The sequence below is a fragment of the Ahaetulla prasina genome, chromosome 3 (assembly GCF_028640845.1).
Source record: "Ahaetulla prasina isolate Xishuangbanna chromosome 3, ASM2864084v1, whole genome shotgun sequence".
Classification (NCBI taxonomy): domain Eukaryota; kingdom Metazoa; phylum Chordata; class Lepidosauria; order Squamata; family Colubridae; genus Ahaetulla; species Ahaetulla prasina.
Window position 1 is genome coordinate 108,199,323 of NC_080541.1, and position 8,179 is coordinate 108,207,501.

Genomic DNA, 8,179 nt, shown 5'->3' on the forward strand with positions numbered 1-8,179 from the left:
AGACCCCACTCCGGGGACGCCCATCCTGCTAATTGACTCTCTGGACTCTGGCCCAGTCACGTCTAAGGAGGTGGCTCGGGCATCATACCGGGACATTATTTTGAGGACTGTACTCGGTTGGGTACAAAGAGGGTGGCCCGCTGCGGGCGGCGTTTTAAAGAATTTGTAAAAAGCGTGGGAACTTTCGGCTCAAGGGGTGCGTGCTGTGGGGGGTAAGAGTGGTGATCCCAGAGAAATTAAGAAAAAGGGTGTTGGATCTCCTGCACGAGGGTCACCCAGGGATCGTTAGGATGAAGGGTCTAGCGAGAAGCTATGTGTGGTGGCCCTTAATGGACTCCGAAATTGCTGAAAGGGTAGGGAAATGCCAGGCCTGCCAGGAGTCCAGACCTCTACCCCCAACGGCCCCAGTTCGGGAATGGAAAAGACCCCAAGGGCCCTGGTCAAGAATCCACATTGATTTTGCCGGCCCCTTCCACGGCCAAACCTTCCTGGTAGTAGTTGATGCCTACTCCAAATGGCTGGAAATCATTCTCATGAGATCCATGACAGCCGAAGCCGTAATCTCAGTCCTACGGCACCTATTTGCAACACACGGGTTGCCTGACACATTGGTTTCCGATAACGGCCCGCAATTCACGGCAACACAGTTTGAGTTTGCCAATACTTGGCAGAAGAGGGCATCCGCCATGCCCTCTCGGCGCCGTTCCACCCTGCGACGAATGGCCTTGCAGAGCGTTTCGTCCGAAGCGCGAAAGAGGCATTATCCAGACTCAAGCCAGGCGACTGGCAATCAAAAATAGATATTTTCCTAGCCGTCCAACACCGAACCCCCTGTGCCACCACCGGCAGAAGCCCTGCCGAATTACTAATGGGCCGAAAACTCAGGTGCCCACTAGACCGTTTAAATCCCAACTATACACCGGAGGGATACAAGGGGGGACTCGGAAAGACAAGAGGAATGGATATAGGCGACCGGGTATGGGCACACAACTATGGTGAGGGCCCGACCTGGGTAACAGGAAAGATTCTAAACATAACAGGCCCCAAATCATACTTGGTAGAGTTAACGGATGGCCGAGTATGGAGGCGACATATAGATCAATTGAGGAAACGGTTAGCCGAACAACCCGAGTCAGACGAAACAGGCCCTGACTATTCTATGTTTGAACCAACAGCCTACTCAGACCCGGGAAAATCGCAGGACTTAACTGAATTCCCGGAGGTCCAGCGACGCCCACAGGTTCCTATAGAAAACAGCAGGGACAACTCGGAAAATAATCCAGGGCCGGATGGCCTAGAGGAGGAGCCGAGAGAGCAAACAGCCCCTCCGGCCAACTCAACCCGCTCCCAGAGACTGTACTGCGCAGGTCCAAAAGAGTCAGGAGACGCCCAGTCTATTTACGTGATTACGTTGAAAAGTAATATGTAAATAAATGTAAATATATAGGTAAAGTGTTTTCTGGGAGGGAAGGAGTGTAATGTATCTTTAAATATTTGGGCGGGAAAACAAGCACGTTGCTGATTGGTTGAAGCCGCCGGTTAAACAGTATATAAGGAGAGGTTTTTCCCCAGCCTGGTTGCTGGGTTCACCATATAGTAAAGAGCTGTTGTCACTACCCTGGTCTCCTGCCTCGTTATTGCCCGAATTTAACAGGCTGTGTATAGGCCAGGGGTGAAATCTACTTATCTTCCCTACAGTTCAGAAGTATGCGCTCCACATGCGTGTGCATCATGTACGATTTTGGAACCTCTGCACATGCGTAAAGTCTTCTGCACATGCGCAGAGGGTCAAAAACAGGAAGTTTTTTTTGGTTAAAACCAGGAAGTAATAAGGTCCAGGTGGGTGGGTGGAGCTTTGTGCTGCCGCCATTAACGGTTTGCCAAACATGCACCGCTGCCACCGGTTCACCTGAACCGGTGCGAACTGGTAGCATTTCACCCCTGGTATAAGCCAGGGAGAGTGGCCGGGAGGCAGGGCTGGGTGTGATGAGTGACATTGAGTTGGCCATGCCCACCCAGTCATATGCTCACCCAGCCATGCCTACTCAGCCAGTCATTAGGGCGGAGATCTGGTTGTTAAATTATTTGAATCCCAGCACTGTATTTATATATGCTGTAGAAAACCATCCTTGAAGATGCTGGCTAGGAAGTCTTTATAGTTGTAATCCAATCTATTTATAGCACAATCAGTTGGGGAAGGCTAATACAGTGCTCCATGATGACCACATTACAATACTTTGTTCAAATGGGAAACTGAAAAGAATGGTGGAGAAGCAACCTTTTTTCCCCATTTTTTCCTTGCATTTTTCTCTCCACGAATGGGAAAAATTATTTATTAAATTATTTAAGTATTTTCATCCTCCAAAGTGATTTTGAAAACCAATTGAGTTCTTTTTGATTGAGGACTCCCCATCTTAGCCATGCATCTCTTATAATCATCCTTCCCACCTCAATCTCAAAAAACTCTGCAAAAAGTTTTGAGCTTGAAACAAGTGTCCTGAGGTTGGAACAAATCCTGACTGTTTTGAGTGACACCATTGAGTAATCCAGCTGTTCAAAAGTTGAGATTGGCCATTATCTTGTAGAGTGTGATTTCCACCCCCCCCCAAACCTTTTACAACCTAGCCAGAAATGAGCAAAGCTATTACCAGATATTAACATGGGTTTGTTAAAAACAGATCATGCAAGACAAACCTTATTGTCTTCTTTGACAAAGTGACTAATTAGTGGATCAGGGAAGTACTATGGACATAGTTTTTTTCAATAAGGCATTTGACAAAGTAGGCTACAGCCTACTTCTTGATAAGACATAAAAGTGTGGAATAGGCAGCATCACCACTAGATGAATTCACAACTGGGTGACCAACCACATTCAATATATAGTCCTCAATGGAACTATATTTAAATGGAGGGAAACATGCAATGGAGTACCACAAAGTTCTGCCCTAGTCTCAGTGTTCTTCAACATTTTCATAAATAATTTAGATGAGAGGATAGAAGGACAATTCATCAAATTTGCAGGTGGCACCAAGTAAGACAAATAGCCAGCAGTTTAGAAGATAGACTCAAAATTCAGAAGGTTCTTGACAGACTTAAACACTGGGCTCTATCCAACAAAATGCAATTCAGTAGGAGAAAAATAAGGTCTTACACTTACACTTGCATAGGTATAAAATGATAGTGCCTGGCTCAATATACTGACAAGTGAGATGGATCTAAATGTTCTAGTGGATCACCACTTAACTATGAGCTAGTGTGCTGCAGCTGCCAAAAAAGTCAATGTAGTCTAGCCTGCATCAACAGAGAGATAGTATCAAGATCACATGAAGTGTTAGTACCATTTTATACTTCACTGGTAAAACCACATTTGGAGTACTGTGTCCAGTTTTAGTCACCATGATATAAAAAAGATGCTGAGACTCTAGTACAGGGGTGTCAAATTCGATTTCATTTTTTTTATTTGCATTTATATCCCGCCATTCTCCGAAGACTCAGGGCGGCTTACACTATGTTAAGCAATAGTCTTCATCCATTTGTACATTATATACAAAGTCAACTTATTGCCCCCAACAATCTGGGCCCTCATTTTACCTACCTTATAAAGGATGGAAGGCTGAGTCAACCTTGGGCCTGGTGGGACTTGAACCTGCAGTAATTGCAAGCAGCTGTGTTAATAACAGACTGTCTTAGCAGTCTGAGCCACCAGAGGCCCACTCATTGAGGACCACATCAGGGTTGTGGTTGACCTCCGGGTGGTGGTGGTGGTGGGCGTGGTGTGGTTTGGATTGGCATGGCCAAGGTGGGTGTGGCCAGCTCAACATTGCTTGTGTCTGGGGGCACCTGTGGTGGCCCAGGTGGGGCTGGGGGGGACCCAGGGGGGACCCATTGTTTCCAGCTGAGGAAGGCAAGACCAGGGCAAGTGCCAAACCCTTCTTCACCAGATGAGCCTTGCCATTCCTCTCAGGCCACATGGAGGACCTTCAGACAGTGGTGCAAACTCCCTAGGCACTGGGGCCCCACAGCCCAGCCCCACTTCCCTGAGGGGGCATCTGGATGCACTTACCTTCTCCTCAAGGCTGCTGCTGCTGTGCTCACTCTCCTTGACTACGTTGCTCATGGTGTGTGTGTGTGTGGGCAAATTGTGTGGGTCAGAGGGAGGCCCACTCCCTCTCCTTGTAACCAAAGAATCCTCAGCTATAGGATGGGAGACTACCAGGAGAGGACGGGACAAGGGGATGGTGAAAGGGCAGCAGGGCTGCTGGTGGCCAAGTGCTAAGGCAGGACTTTCCTCAGACCCTCCCTCTCTTTCATAATCTCCCTCCTTCCCTCCCTTCCTCTTTCTCATTCCCATCTTCCTCCCTCCCTCCCTCCCCTCCTTCCTTCCCTCTTTCTCATTCACATCTCCTTCCTTCCTCCTTTTTTTGGAGTGCCTGTTTCTTTTTCTCACTTATTACTACTTCAATGGTGTGTGCTCAAGGGACTGTGGACTGCGCATCTCCCTGCAACCTGTCGCCTATCACATTGCATCCTGTCCCCCCCCCCAGCTCCCGTCCCCAACCACCTGGAAGGCTGCAAGAAGCTCCCGTCCCAGCTTCGCTTATCTCTCCTGTTCTTTTCCTCCCCAATATCACAGTGCGGGGATGCAAGGGGTGAGACCCCTGCACACATGGACGCACACACACTGTCTCTCACACACACAAACATCTGTGCGGGTCTGGAAGAGGTAACTGAGAGCCACACAGAGGCCCAACTGAGAGTCCAGACCGAGAGGCAACGACAACAGGAGAGGTCAAATTGGGAAGTCTCTGCCCACCGCTGCCTGCCCTTTCCAGCTCTGCCCTGAGCCTCTGACAGCTTAAAAAAAAAACCCTGTGAAGCAGTGGATTCCTTTTTTGTCCATCCTCCCCTCCATTGCCTCTACACCTGGACTGACTCCTGATGCTGAAAGGGCAGTTCTGTTTCCATGACCCCCCAATGCCAGAAGCTGTGCTCTCCCATATGCCCCCTCAATGCCAGAAACTGCATGCCACCGCTGTTCACCTGCAGCATTCCCCCCAAAGCCTCTGCAAATGACTATCACCCATCGCACCCTGGGAGATAGAAGCACTATGGCTTCTGCCTGCCACCCAATTGGCCTAAAGGTACCATTCCATTCCTGCACAGAGGCAGGGGTGGTCCTGGTGAAAGGGGAGCCTTGTGGGCTGTGAGGCCAGACCAGTGAGCATGGCATGTAGGTGCTGGTGCTGGCGCGGCACTGAATTACAAGTTGGTGAGGCCACATGGTCAGCCTTAGATCTGACCCACATAGCCACCCTGGAGCCAGCAAGGGGCTGCCCCTGCCGCCTTGGCCCTGCCTCCAGGACATGCACACAGGAGGTTGTGAGCACTCAGGGAGGCACTCAGAATGCAGTCAGCTGTGGGGCAAGATAGTCCTCAGGGACTCCAGGCTCTGTGCGCTCGTCACCTCCTGTGGGGCGGAGGCAGCCCCTCACTGGCTCCAGGGTGGCCTTGTGGATGACCACATTCTGGCCCGGATGGCTGCCATCAGCTTGTAGATCAGCACCCAGCCAGCCTGGACCGGGCTGAGGCACCGAGGGCCAATCCTTCGCTGTTTCCAGGACAGTTCCATGGACCAGATCTAACCACATCACAGGTCTTGTGTTTGACATGTCTCCTATAGAAAGAGTGCAGAATAGGACAACAAAGGTAATAAGGGATTTGAAGGCTAAACTGCTGATGAACGGTTGCGGAAACTAGGTATCTGATGAAGAGAAGAATTTAGGATGATGTAATAGCAATCTTCCAATACATGAAGGGCTGAAGAAGAGGCTAACCTATTCTCCAAAGTACCTGAGGACAGGATTAAAAATAAGGAGTGGAAGATTATCAAAGAGAGATCCACAACCTAGAATTAAGGAGAAATTTCCTGACATTGCGAATAATTAATCAGTGAAATAGTTTGCCTCCAAAAGTTGTAGGTGTTCCATGACTAGAATTTTTTAAGAAGAGATTGGACAACCATTTGTACAGAATGGTGTAGTGTTTACTGCTCAAGTAGGTGGTTGGATTAGAAGATCTCCAAAATCCTTTCCAACCCTGTTATTCTATGTTCTATGTTCTAATGATACTTGGAGGGGAAAATATTAATGCTATTGAGTAAATAAGAAAGCTACTATGTTTTCAGGATGCAACTGAAAAAAGCAAAGTTTTCTTACAGGGCGGCTTTATTGAACCTTGAGATGGTTTATGGTTTGTCTTGTTCTTTGTTTTGTTGATATTTATTTTTGAGGATGCGTTTAAAATGACAAAGACTTCTTTATTGGCCTAAGCTGACTTGTTGCTGAGTTTTTGATTCATTTTTTATCTTCTTAATGAAAGAGTGTGTTTCTCATTATAGGTTTTACAATGTAGAATTTAGAATAATAACTATCATTTTGAATGTTGCTGCTGAGCTATAATATTCTGTTTCTTAACATAAATGTTAAGATGTTAAGAGAAACATTGGCTACCATAAAAGAACATGCCAGATTTGAAATATGTGTTCCTGGTAAGACATTCTAACTATTTTTTTCTATTCCTAATTCAATCTTTGATATAGGGATATTTTTTTTAAAAAGTGTTTAAAATTATTCCTTTGCCCCCACCCCACCCCACCCCTCCTTTTTTTTTTTTTTTTTTGCAAATATGTTGACTGGTAGCAACAAGTAGGATTGTTACAATATCTAGTGTGATGGTCCTTGGGTACCAAACCACCAGCAGAAAGGGGCCTTTTTGTTGTCAGAATTCTATGGTTCAATCTTGGAATGTTGGAATCCACAAAGGGAATTTTGGGGAGCAGGGTTTGTGTGTCCCTCTCTCCAATGATTGCCAGTAGAGATTTCAGACTAAAGTCATCTTCATCTGCAAATTTATCTAGAGGCACAGGAATCAACCTGGCATCCTCCAATTTCAAAACAGAGACCCTGCTACTGAACACAGCCTTTGAACCAATGGACCAAAGAAGCTCTACCGCTTTATTATAATGAATAGTACTAGAATTTGTGGAAAACAATGTTTGCAGTGGAGAAATGGATACCCAGTATTTAATCAGGATTTTTACTTTACTTTTATTTTACTTTCATGCTATTGATCAACTATTCTTCTTGTCAAGTAATTCAGCTTTTTCATTGCTTAAATTTTAAATGTGTAGTATTTACTTTAGTTACGATGTGTAGAAAGTACTTTAGTTACGAAGCTTCGCTTTTTGACAACAGGTTTCTGGCATACCAATGTATGGGAACCACCAGGGATCCTAGGACCACCCTTGAAAAAACTCTGATCTAGGATATGGGAATTGCCACTTACTAACTTCCATAATACTGTTACATATGCATTTAGAATAGAATAGAATTTTAGAATAGAATTTTATTGGCCAAGTGTGATTGGACACACAAGGAATTTGTCTTGGTGCATATGCTCTCAGTGTACATAAAAGAAAAGATACGTTCATCAAGGTACAACATTTACAACACAATTGATGGTCAATATATCAATATAAATCATAAGGATTGCCAGCAACAAGTTATAGTCATACAGTCATAAGTGGAAAGAGATTGGTGATGGGAACTATGAAACGATTAATAGTAGTGCAGATTCAGTAAATAGTCTGACAGTGTTGATGGAATTATTTGTTTAGCAGAGTGATGGCCTTCGGGAAAAAACTGTTCTTGTGTCTAGTTGTTCTGGTGTGCAGTGCTCTATAGCGTCGTTTTGAGGGTAGGAGTTGAAACAGTTTATGTCCAGGATGCGAGTGATCTGCAAATATTTTCACGGCCCTCTTCTTGATTCGTGCAGTATACAGGTCCTCAATGGAAGGCAAGTTGGTAGCAATTATTTTTTCTGCAGTTCTAATTATCCTCTGAAGTCTGTGTTTTTCTTGTTGGGTTGCAGAACCGAACCAGACCGTTATAGAGGTTTGTTTGTATTATTATTTCTGTTTTGGTCTAAGCCCATAATAAAGTTGTTATTTGCATCAGCCAAGGACAGAAAAATAGCAGAGTAATTCAGATTAGGCCAAGGTATTCTTGGTTAACCATAAGCAAATTAAAGAATGGCTAATTGTCTTGAGCCATAATTTAGAAGGGAAGGTAGGATATAAAACAAACAAAGCAGCTCTTTACTGATTGTCTACAACTATGCA